The sequence below is a fragment of the Ambystoma mexicanum genome, chromosome 9, assembly GCF_040938575.1.
Source record: "Ambystoma mexicanum isolate Mex_15411 chromosome 9, UKY_AmexF1_1, whole genome shotgun sequence".
In the NCBI taxonomy this organism is placed as follows: Eukaryota; Metazoa; Chordata; class Amphibia; order Caudata; family Ambystomatidae; genus Ambystoma; species Ambystoma mexicanum.
In genome coordinates, this window is record NC_090931.1 from 529,102,278 (window position 1) to 529,115,033 (window position 12,756).

The window sequence follows — 12,756 nt, forward strand, 5'->3', positions numbered from 1 at the left end:
CCCCCCACCCCTGCTTTTTAAATTTGTCACTGACAAATTTGCACAGTAGCGTGTCTTGTTCATCTCCTTCTCCCCACTCATATACCCCCCGTACCCCCTCCCACCCCTCTTCTTGTATACCTCCTGCACTACATCAATTGTCGTCCGACATAGTAATGTTACTGCTTGCTTTGTTCTCCTTCTCTGAAATGTCGACAGGCCTATTACGATAGTTATTTTTCACATTCTGTATTGTTTCAAGGACTTTAACTGAATGTAACTGTATTTTCCTATGTTCCCTCCCTACTTGAAGCGCTTTGAAACACATTGTGTATAGGCGCTATATAAATAATCAATCAATATTAGATATAGGGATTTCAGCTATAACTCAAATGGAACACTGTTCTCTAAAGTGTCAGGATTGGTGGGTTCACCAAAAGGAAATGTGAACATTGCCTGTCTAAAGGACTGTCTGTTCTTGTCCAGATTACTACTGCATGTGACAATGCCTCTCGTCTCACCCTTGGAGTGTGTGGAGGGGTGACCATGGGGCTGTGTACCACCATCCTCTCTGTGATGCAGGGCCTGGGGATAGTTTGTGGGGGAACCCTGCTAACCAAATAACACCCTGGGAAGGAGACAGGGCCTTGTCATATTGGTCCCACAACAACATCTGACCCTTAAAGAGATCTACAGAATGATAATTGTCATGATAGCATCTCATGGGTCCTTTGAGACTGGCCTGCAGACTGAAAGTAGTTCACTTTCTACTTGGGAAAACTGCACTTCATCCGGAACGCTAACACTACTTAGCTCTGTCTGATTAGAAAGAACAATTCATAAAGTGGATGCCATCAGAGGAAAGGAGACTTCTCTTTCCTGATGCGATGGGATCTGCGTCTAAATGTAGAAAACACATGGTCGAAAGTCTTTTGCTTGACCACAACTGCTCAGCCCCCCACTATTCCCTATGAACAGTTGCATATTGCTTGACCCCAGGTGGTCGACATATGCAACTGCTCGTCGTTCCTCCCAAAAACAAATCCCTATGCATTGCCTTATGGCCTTTTCCCTCTCCCCAATACCATCCCTATTCTTTGCATTTCAGGTCCCCCCTGTTTCCTTCTCCTGCCCCCCAACCCCCTTCACTCCACCTGGGCTCTATCACCCACCACCCCTCTACGGCATCACCCCTTACCATCCCTTTGTAGTTACCCATCCCTATACGCCCCTTTTATCCCCAGGCCTCCCAAGGCGTCCTCCCACCATACCAGCTTACTCCCACCCCTTCGACCTCATCCCCCTGGAATGTACTTTTTTGTGCCTTGAAAGTACTTGCTTACTAACCCTAATTAAATGTCAATGGTGGTCTGTACATACGTTTACATCCTGGCTGCGACCACATGACTTAAGGGTCTTGAAGCCCTTGTGCGATCTGATGCCTGTATAAGACAATAAAATAAAGAAATAAAATACCTGCATGGCCTGGGATGTTCTGGGGGGAGGGGGTTAAACAACACTTACTGCCCCAATCTCCTCCTGTGGACAAGAAATGAAATGGTTAGAGAGTAAAAGGCACAGTCATCACATGAGGATATGGGATGGGGTAGTGTACACTGCGGTACGTCTCGAGAATAAACCGATAGATATTGAAATGCTTTCACCAAATTTCAACACAATACAGCATTAGTGATATTCGAAAATGAAACCATCCCTGGCATACCAGCATGACCTGCCATGTTCTTCAAAGATGGATGAGGAGGAATCTTAGTTCATGCCCCCAACTTTAAAACATAATCGAATGAGAACAATGGTTGCTTTCCTTTAGTACTTTGGATACGAGTTAGCAACACATACATTGCTCCTACCACACACCCTTAAGTACACCCTACACAAGGTCACCTATTAAAATTCTAAGCTTACCATGACATTTCTGTGTTCTTTTCACAATAAATCTAATTTATAATTTTTCCATTTGGGGTGTTTCGTTGCATATAAATAGTGTAGCCCCCATCCAGTGCCATAATTGCTTCTATTGTCTATTAAAAGGAAGTCTCAGTTATGTCTTTCAGAGGGCCTGGCACACCCTGCCCTCTCCACCATCGACATTATCAAGACCACTCTGTGCCACTTACAAGAACAGGGCAGACGTGCTGCTGTGTACAGCCAGTCGAGCTTGGAACAATACATTAAAAGATATTGGTGAGTGAGGAACGTCTGGCTGAGCAGTGGAAAAGCAGTTCATGAAATGTGTAGATACAAATTGTTACTGAATTTCTAACCTAGTGAGGTCTGGGTCAGAGATGTCAGTAATTGAAATAGAAACCATATCATCTCATCAATATGTACAGGGCTTAACAGGCCGATATAGAAGTGGAATAGTGCACAGGGTGGTGCAACATCTTGCTAAAGTATTACATAATTTGTTGGGCTATTTGGGGCAATGTTATATTCCAAAGCAATATGGAGCTGGTAGTTACCAATAATATTAGACATTTACATGATGCTTTATGGCACATCAAATTAATGTATGTGACACCAGATCAGCTCATAGTTTGGCGAGTACATTCTTTGTACGTGTTTCATCGTTGGGTGCAATTTTAAAAGCACAGAGAACAGTTGATGAGTAACAAAACGGTACAGGAAGACGTTTTAAATTTTATTTTTAATAACCATTTTTCATATGATGATAGTTGTTGCTTTTGCTTCCAAATATGTAAAAACATATTGGACAACGTATCTGCTTTGGAAAAATATTATTATATATTCCATTCTCTTGAAATACTCTGAAATCCCATATGATGTTTAGTAGAACTACAAAGGGCATAGAAGTGGTGGTTCCCAATAGGAATACTGCATAACATTTTTAAATAGCAATCAAGAAAACATGAATGAATTATTTGAGGCAATCATTATTCTTTAGATTCTGTACTTGATGATACTAAATCTCACCTAATTTTGTTCTGATGCTTAGTATCAGAAGCATATATTTTATTGTATTATTCAATAGTGCATTCATTTTACATACCTGAATTAGTATAGATTCAAGACACTGGCACAATTTAAAATAGACACAACAGTAGTGAAAAACTATCCAATTTACACCAGAAAAGTACATGAGATGAAGGAATCTGAGTAAAAATCCCAAAAGTGACAAATATCAATATAACATAATAAATACATCAGATTACAGATGGCTCAACAATCCACAATGGACACTGAATAGCTACAAATGAAATCATGGGATTATTTGCTAACAGATTATGTCCTATTTCAATCGGAGGACTTTTGAGGCATCTAATATATTCTAAATATGATATTCGCACTTGTAAATTTGTTGGCATGTAGGGACCATGTCAATTATTGGTTGTCATTTCCTGTCTTGGAACATTGCTGGAAGTGCAAAAGCCTTGAGCATCCAAGTTGGATTGTTTTGGTAATGGACTATTGATCCTTTTGCAAGACACATGGCCCATAGAGATGGTTGCCATGCAGGGATATCAGATGTTTCAGGTACCTGCCAGAAAAGGCCCTAGAGGTAGACCAAGTGGGGATCTCCTCATTCTACTGAAGACTGTGCTAAATTGGAAGGTGATTGTCTGACCAACGGATATAGAAGATCTTCAGCATTTGGCTGTTTCTACTGGGGAGATGATTGGATCCTCTTATTTAATCTTCATAACAGACCATCTGATGTTAATGGGTTGGCTGCGGTGGAAAAGATACAAGAACTCATGGAGGGGATCCAATCTTAGGAAAACCCAAGTAATCGTGACAGGTGACTTAAATCTGCAAATGGAACCCATAAGGGAATTGGAAGGATTGTGGGAGGACCGCGACAGTGCCTGGGATATCCCCACCCTGGTAGCAGCTTCCCCAAAGGGGGTCATTATCGTGCTATTGATACAGCCCGTATTTTAGATATAACATGGAATTTAGGGCCTGTAAGGGCAGGTTTGTAGAAGATCCATCCGCTAAAATAACCTTTACTGGGAATAATGCCAACACACTTGTTGATTATATTATGGTTACGGCCAAGGATTGGGGAGGGTAAGCAAGTTTAGGATCCATGAAACTACTGAATGTTATCATAAACCCCATGCATGTTTTCTTAGTCCTAATAGGGCCACCCTCTTATCAGTACAAGCCTAAAAAATGGTGGAAAAGATAGCTCTTACAGTCCATCCCCACAAATCGGTGAAATAGACCTTTGTGATTGAACGGGGCACAAACCCAGTTATATATGAGACAATTCTGGAAAATCTTGCAGCTATCTGTACAGACACTATCTCCGATGTAGAGCTAATGTTTGAATTTGATAAGCTGGTAGAGAGTCTAGTGCCTCATTTGACCTCTGCAGGCCCAGATCCAAAAGGCATGCAATAACTAAACCTAGCTGCTAAGATAAAGCCTGCAAGGAGGCAAAAAGCAAAATAATGCAATGTCTGGATTTAGCTGTGTCAGTGGGCAAGACACAACTCCAATCATATAGGTCTGATTATAAGTCCTTAATAGCAAGGAAAAGGAAAGACTCTGTCACACACAAATAGGATGAGCTATTAAAGGTATATGAAGAAGGGGATTATACCTCAACTGGAAATTGGTAGCGGGCAAAAATTTGTATGGGGATTTAACTCTCCAATGTATCCCGGCAGATACTTGGTGGCAGCACTTTCCAAATTTGTATGGAAACCTCATTGGACCAAACCATAATGTTTTGCTGGAGTTGTGCTCAGAACGCAATTTTGGGGAAGAGACTATTTTGTTTAATACAGAGGAAGTGTGCAGGGCTATTGAGAGACAAAATAGCAGAAACGCATCTGGGCCAGATAGAATTCCTTCAAACCTTTACAGATAAGTCAAAGGTCTGGAGTAAAATTTTGTGTAAAGTCTTTAATGCAGTAACTAGTCTGGGTATCGTGCCTGCCTCCTGATGAAACGTGGTAATTATACCTATGCATAAAAAAGGGGGAGGGGACACTCCAGTAAATTATCTGCCCATTTCGTTTTTAGATAGTGTGGGGAAAACATTTGCAAAAACCATTTATTTCCTTTACAGACCTGGGCTGATGAATTCAATATTCTTAGCGACCTCCAGGCAGGGTTTCAAAAAAATTAAGAGCACTTCCGATCAAAGCTTTTGGCTATTTTTGTTGATCCAGAAGTACACTGTGCTATTCAAGATGAAGCTGTATGCTGTATTTGTGGATCTCAGGTCCGCCTTTGACAGTGTCTCACATGAATCCCTCTGGCAGATTCTGAGGGACAGAGGAGTTCCCTCAAAATTAATTTCCACCATACAGTCTCTGTACACTGAGAATAGGGCAGCTTTGCGTTTTCGCTCGATTGCAGATCTAACTTCTCCTTTCGATGTGTTTAAGGGGGTAAGGCAAGGATGCGTCCTTGCCCCCTTACTTTTTAGTCTATACATCGAAGAAATAAACGAGGCACTGGTGCAGAGGAGTATGGATTGCCCCAAGAGGGGTCAAGATAACTATCCCGCTTTATTTTACGTCGATGATGCAGTGATTTTATCTACTACCCCTCGAGGCTTAAAGGCACATCTGAATGTATTTTTAAGTAAGTAAATGCGAGGAGCTTGAACTGCAATTAAACACTGAAAAAAACAAAGACTATGGTCTTTAGGCCACAGTCCTCAAAGTATAGTCAATTGAACATCTATGTGGCCCAATGTAAATTAGAACAGACTTTAGTTGATGACTATTTAGGAATCCGATTCCATGAGAGTTGCAGATGGTCCTCACAGGTTGCCAACGCATGTAGTAATTTAGGAAAGTATTGTGGGGCAACAGATTCTTTTTCCAAAAAACATGAGAGTGGTGCAATGTCTCAGGCAGTTGAATTATACCAAAAGCAGGCAAACCCAGACTCTGTTTCTGGTGCAGAAATCTGGTGTTACGGTAAATTCACAGTCTCTTAACAAAATTGAAAATATGTTTTTGAAAAATTTGCTTATGTTACCTCAAAGTTAACCTGCTGCATTTTTACATTTGGAATATGATATCGGCTTGGTAGGTGACTTAGTTGCTTTAAAGACAGTTTTTTACTGGCTTAGACTGTGGAGTATGGATAGGCTTCAGAAATATTGAGATGCATCAAGACATTTATTAAGTCTGGAGGCAGGGAAATGTATACCCTGGGTTGTACATGTTAAGGAGAAACTAATTGGGTTAAATGGGCCTGCATTATGGGAAGTTCCTGACAACATTGATAGATTTGCCTTATCCAGGATTAAGAAAGCAGCAATTGCAAGGAAAAGAGAAATGATGACAGAGGCTACCATAACCGGTAAATTAGGCCCAGGCTATCTTGGGGATGAAATAGATTATGGTTTTGAGTGTTACCTCGATTATATACATCCGCCATTTGAGAGATGTTTGTACACTCGGTTTAGGATGGGAACACTACCTCTGGCTTGTTTTACGGAAACTTGGGGTCTGGCATGGGTTTGGCCACATGTCCTCTTAGTGATTTAGGCACGGAAACTGCTTCTCATTTCTTTTTATCTGTGTGAAATTGAAAGACTTGAGAATCCAATGCCTAAGTCTGTTACTTAGGGAGGCTAGTTTACAATCTACCACTGAAGCATTGACATTTTGTAGAGATTCAACTGCAACTCATGTTGTATTTGCAGTAGCTTGTTATGTCCATAGGGCCTGGTTTCTTATAATGAAAATATTGGGAAAGATGAAGGAGGCTGGAAGTAAAGCTGACCCTTTGCAGTAGGTTGGTTGAGAAATGTGGTGATTGTTATTTTTGTATCTAATCATTAGAAGCTGCGACCTAGCTCTCCTCCTGTTAAAGATTTGCTCTATTTTTATAGTTTTTATGTTCTTGTGATTTTTATAAGGGATGAATTTATGAAAATGATTTAATGTAAAATTAATTTCTTTTTATTTTTAATTTTTGCCACACTGAACTTTAAGTATTGGTGCAAAGTTTTTAGCCAGGCTATAAAGGGGCTCTCGGAGCAATCCAGCATATTAGTGGACGTGGAAAGTGAGGTCTTGCAGATCTGGTTTGCAAAAGAAGTTGAAACATTATACAGGGAAAAGTGCTGATTGGGTGCAGTCATAGTGCTGTTTGGATAAAGACAAGAAGGCAGAAGAGGGCCTTCTCGTTGAGTTTAATTAGGGCTTTACATGGAGGGTGGCCCTTATTTGCAGTTCTTGCTATAGGTGAAGCGATGCAACTGAGAACTCGGGGAGGGATGTTTCGTCTAAACTGAAATTGGTGCTTCTTAGCTGCAATCAGTGCGGGCAAAAAAGGGAACTTCTTTAGGTGTTATAAAGGCTTCTGGAGGAAAAGTAAGCAGATATGTTGGACTTTGTGGTTTTTGCCATCACGTTCCTTCTGATCTTGGTGGGAGCTGTGCTGTACCTCTATCCTCTGTCAGAGGAGTTGGTCGCAAAATGGCTATCTTTCCCTAGCTCACAACATGTACCACTCTGCCAGCACATCCTGTGCTATGCAATGGAGTTGGTGACACAGACCGCAATGGGGAACAGTTGTGAGGATGAGTAGGAGCTGATCCACTTCTACAAGAACCACAGTGCGATATGGTCAAAAATTGGGAAAGGGTTCTTGGATGCGTCACTCGAGAAAAGCACAACAAGAAAAAGGCTTTATGAATAGCACTGATGGAGATGGAATCTGTCATGAAGAAACTGGCCAAAGAAAGGCCCGGCAAGAGCATACTCCGACAAATCTTCATGGACTCCTTGCTGCAGGGCAACCGGAGCGACAAGCATTTGCTGGAGGACAGTATGATCTTCATATTGGTGGAATGCGTGATCACAGCTAACTTGTGTACATGAGCAATGTACTTCCTCACCACATCTGAGGATGCTCAGGAGAAACTGTACAAGGAGGTGACCCAAGTACTCGGCAAGGGTCCTATTACCCTGGAGAAAATTGAGCAGCTCAGGTATTGCCGGCAGGTCCTCTGTGAGACTGTGCGGACAGCTAGGCTGACGCCCATAGCAGCACGACTGCAGGAGCTGGAGGGTCGGGTTAATGAGCATGTAATTCCCAAAGAGACCCTGGTGCTTTATGCCATTGGCGTGGTACTTCAGGACAGCACAGCCTGGCCATCTGCCTACAGATTTGATCCAGTCAGGTTTGATGACGAGTCTTCCCGGTGGAGTCTGTCGCTGCTTGGCTTCGTGGGAAGTCAGGAGTGGCCAGAGTTGAAGTTTGCCTACGTGGTTGCTGCAGTGCTGCTGAGCGTGCTGGTGAGAAAACCTCACCTCCACCCTGTGCCAGGGCAGGTCATGGAGACCAAGTGCGAGCTGGTGACATCCCCAAAGGAGGTGGCCTGGATCACACTTTCCAAGAGAAGTTAAGGATGAGCTGCTCCAACCAGCAAGTGCCTATGACACATTAACTGTAAAGGAAAACGTACAGCTTCACACTGAGCTACAGTGCTGACCCTCTCAGGGCATAGATTTATGAAGTCTACTAAACAGGATCACCCCCTCCCGCGCACCCTCAGTCTCCCTGGGGCTTCATTGTTGGCAGTAAAGAGAAGATAGTTCATGTTTTAGAGCTTTAAGGCATTGGGCTTTTCACTACCTTTCCTCCGAAGTTGGGAGGTCCTGTATGATAAAAGAACGGGCGCTCTGTGCGTAGTTTACTCCCTTTGAGGAATCAGAGCAGGGATGGTGAACATGCTATATGAGGTTTCTAGTGCTGGAATTCTGTATTTGGAGCTTCTTTATAAAGTGGCATAGCAGGAATGAGTCCGATTTTTGAAGGTGGGAATTTCTGTATGTGGGACGCCCTATATAATGTTTCAGAGATAGAAAGAAGCTGTGCTAGTCTGTCTCAGCTTGCAAGCAGTTGTAATGTACATGCTTTAATGTAGGGGCGGGCAATCCTGGCCATGCATGTGTAGCCTCTTTCAGAGCAATTCAGCTTAGTCACACAGGTAGTCCTGTGAGGACGAACAATGGCCGTTACTAGGTCTGGTCCTGGACTTTGTCATACATAATTATTTTCTCCACGGCTATCAGCTAAACCCTCAATAAGGTCGAAAAAGACAGACATCTTTGATTCCCCACCAACCAAAAACAGTGTGAACACGAGTTCCCTTTTGCACCGTAATGTCTGCTTTCAAATTTTCAAAGTAAATCAGTTTGTCATATTAAAGTTGAGAAAATCAACGGCTGTGGGATGAATTATTCATTGGTGTTGGTAGAATTGTTTCTCTTCTTTTTCTTAGATACAATGCAGGCTTGTCAGCTTTTTGTTATGTGATCATCCGCATTCTACCTAGTTGCACATACCCAGCATTTGCCTACAAATAAAAGAGTGGCTTATTGAAAGCTTTAAGGTATTCACTATATTAATTGGCATGCTTTAATTCTATTTACTTTGTGGTCCAAAAAAGACTGCAGCATTGCCATCTGTCTAGAACGTAGTGCTTGCAAAGAGCCACATATATTAGCTATATTCATCAAGACACGCACCTCATTCATGCATTGCTCCTATTATGTACCTTACAGTCTTACTTCATTGTAAAACAGTTATTAAAAACTTGAATGGAAAATGTTTTCGTATGTGTATTTTAATGTGTCTGTTACTTTATGGTTTTATACCGAATAAAGTATTTAAATGAAACTTAAATTATTGGCAATCAGAGTCCACGTAAAAAAAGGTTTTGGCGTGAAACTCAATTAACTGCCTATGTCAGGACCAATATATCTTTTGACCCTGTATAACATTGGACACTTGGAAATAAATGTGTCTGATGAAAGTGAGAAAAAGCCTAATATGATTAAACCGGAGATATAATGATTGCCTAAGAGAACAAAAGGTTGGGTCTCCATTACAGGAATGGGCATAGTATACATTGCTATAATAGATGGTTTTATCAATTGGGCATTTGGAGGAATTAGAACAAAGTTCTTTGTTTAAGAAAACTGTAAAAAATCAAATGAATATAGAGAGATAACTGATATGTGAAACTACCAGTTTGGCTTGATGGTTGCAAAGGTAGCATACCTGCAAGCAAGGCAGTAAGTAGTCCAAATGGAAGCAATATTGTGTCTCAGGGAAAATTATTCCTGCCAGGGACGTGTGTGTGTGTGACCCAACAAACTTCAGGTTAGAATTGAGCCCAAAAGAATAATCAATTTGAAAGTGCCTGGTGTAGCTGAGAAGACTCCACTATGCAACTTATTTGAGCAACAAATGCAAGAGCGACACGATCCACAGCATCAGTGCTGAAAAGGAAGTCTGCTTGGAAAAAACACAGGTAAATAACATGGCCCATTAGGGTGTGATGGCATCGCGCAGGAACTCAGTGACATCATCACTCTAGAGTTGGATAACGTCATGGCATACAAACTTGGTGCTGCAACTTGAAATTGGAAAGAGTGGACAAAAGGGTCCACAGGGAGCTGAAAAAAGAACCCCAAATTTCAAAGTGAGTAAAGTAATGTGAGTTTAAAATTGGACAAGATGTATGTCTACCTTTACTTGAAAATATGGAAAAAGGATACTCCTTGATGAAAAATGTAGAAATGTGAGGAGTAATCTAGCATTCACATAACATTCCTCCTATAAACATGTGCAGTAGTCTTATCATGACATACTTGTCATGTGTAAATCGGTGGTTGTAACTGTTCATTAAGACCTGCTATTTGTGTCTGCATTTTGTGGATCCACCTGGCCTTGTCATAGAGCAAAGAGCGTTCTACATTAGTGGAGAATTTTACTGTGCCTATGATCCACCTGAACAGATCATCTGGTTTATGTTGGAATTCTATATAGTGTGCGACTAAGGGGGTTCAGATATCTGTGCACCTTATTCGTGATCTATTCTCTGAGATGCGGACATGGGCTGCTCTCATGGTTTGGCCAATGTATCTAAGGCCACATGGGCATTCGATATATTGGATTTTACAGTTCGTCATATCTCTTATCTGCCAATCTGTGTCTCCAACATTAAATACATTTATTTTCTTTGTAAACTTGTTTACTGTCCAAGAGCTACTGGGGAAGTGACCTGTACGGGGTCTCAGATCCCACAATTTAGTTTTAGATGGTTGCTTAGTAAACTAGGAATGTACTCGGTAGCCCCATAGATTTTTAGATCTGTTCATTGCAAACATGGGAACATGTTCATTGGGTAGACTAAGTTGAACTTTGGGCCAGTATATTTTGACAGTATTCATAAGGTCCACAGTGTTCGGGCAGTGAGTAAAGACACATGGGGTTCTTGTCTGTGTCTTTGGAAGGGCACAAGGTGTAAGAAGTGTTTCGTTTGGCGTGTAACATGCTCGTTTTTTGGAATGGCTAATTAATTGTTCAGGATACACTTGCCCAGAAGGCGATCATCCAGTACATCGGCATTGCCGGATCGGGTAAATGTGTGTGGGCATGTGTTTTTGTGTGTCTGTGGTGGGGATTGCGGGAATATTTTTGGGCAAGGAAGGGAGGTGGCATGGATGGGAAAGGGGGCCTCGGGGCTCGAAATTATCCCACAAGCGCAGGAGAGGGGGAATCAGCTTTCATGTGGGATTGGAACATTTCCACATTTTTTGTGTTTGCCCTTCAATATGCAGAAATATCACATAGAACCCATTGTAGGCCTGCTCCTGTACTGACCCCAATGTGTTAAATTATTTTAAACAGAGGGGTCTAAGGGGTTGTATTTAATTTCAGAGAGGTGGGAAAATATCAAGACCAGATATCCACTGTAGCAGCTGCTTCAGCCAGTTTAGAGGCATTGGGAGTGGGGGTTATAACTAAGCAACACATGGACACAATTGTCCCTTTCTCTATATCAATTGAGCCAAGACTGCTGGGTTCAAATGATATAGTAGGGCCTGACCCGACTGAACATAGCGATGTAGGTTTGAACAGTGTCTGGAAACCTTGGGGGTAAGTGCCAATCAACTTTCAGTTATGAAATCAGTACTGGACAAAGTACTGGGGAAGAGTGATCCCTTACAATCAGAGGTGAACCTACTTTCTGAAAAAGGGAATGGAATGGAGAAATGTGGAGAGGAGTTCCCTCTCATACAAGGTGAGGTCACCAGCTTGTCTGAAAATTGAAAAAGCAATGGGGACTAAGGTAGAGAAAAGGTGTGTGGAAATTCTGTAGTCTGGCATGACCTCAAAAGCAGGCCTCATTGGTTTTAGACTCATCCACCACCAAGTTGCTCTAAAGCCTGCTAGGTCAAGTAGTGCTGATTATGAAAAGGAAAACTCCAGGCGTCACTCAGTGGCTACTGTGAAGGCATCATGAAGCAAGACAGAGACAACAGATTCAACTTTATACTAACAGTTTTATTTAACTTAAAAGGCCAATGGAGTACGGCCTATCTTGCCATATGCTAATGTGGGATTTCCCTACCTAAAGAAAACTAAGGGTAGTCTGTCAGAGTGTCCAATTTAAGTCTATGTCTGTGTCCAGAACCTATTCTTGCCCTCACAACTAACTGAAATAGTTCTCAAAGTATTGGGATTCCCTTCCCCAGGATGTCCAACCTTCTTGCTTCCAAAATAACACTGTTCCTTGGGACACCTCCCAAGTCTGGGAAAGAAGTGTTCACAAAATGATAAGTCAGGATGTTATGACTGGGGTCTCCCTTTCCCACGTTTTTAGCACAGGACAAGGCGGGACTCTTGAGCACATCAGAGTCCTGGGCTTGTTTGGCATGAGCTCACAGTTCCTTATCTCTATATCAGGGCCTTCTGTGTCCGAGTCTCTTCTCATGCAAAGTCTCTTGCTTCAGAGGGCCTGAT

General features: G+C 42.0%; 1 protein-coding gene and 1 pseudogene across 4 annotated transcripts in view; both read left to right on the forward strand.

Moving 5' to 3' along the window:
* Positions 1 to 12,756, forward strand: part of BCAS3 (BCAS3 microtubule associated cell migration factor) — a 3,943,855-nt gene that overhangs the window by 3,898,043 nt on the left and 33,056 nt on the right. The window lies entirely within an intron of this gene.
* LOC138489661 (cytochrome P450 20A1 pseudogene) lies at positions 7,641 to 8,410 on the forward strand (annotated as a pseudogene).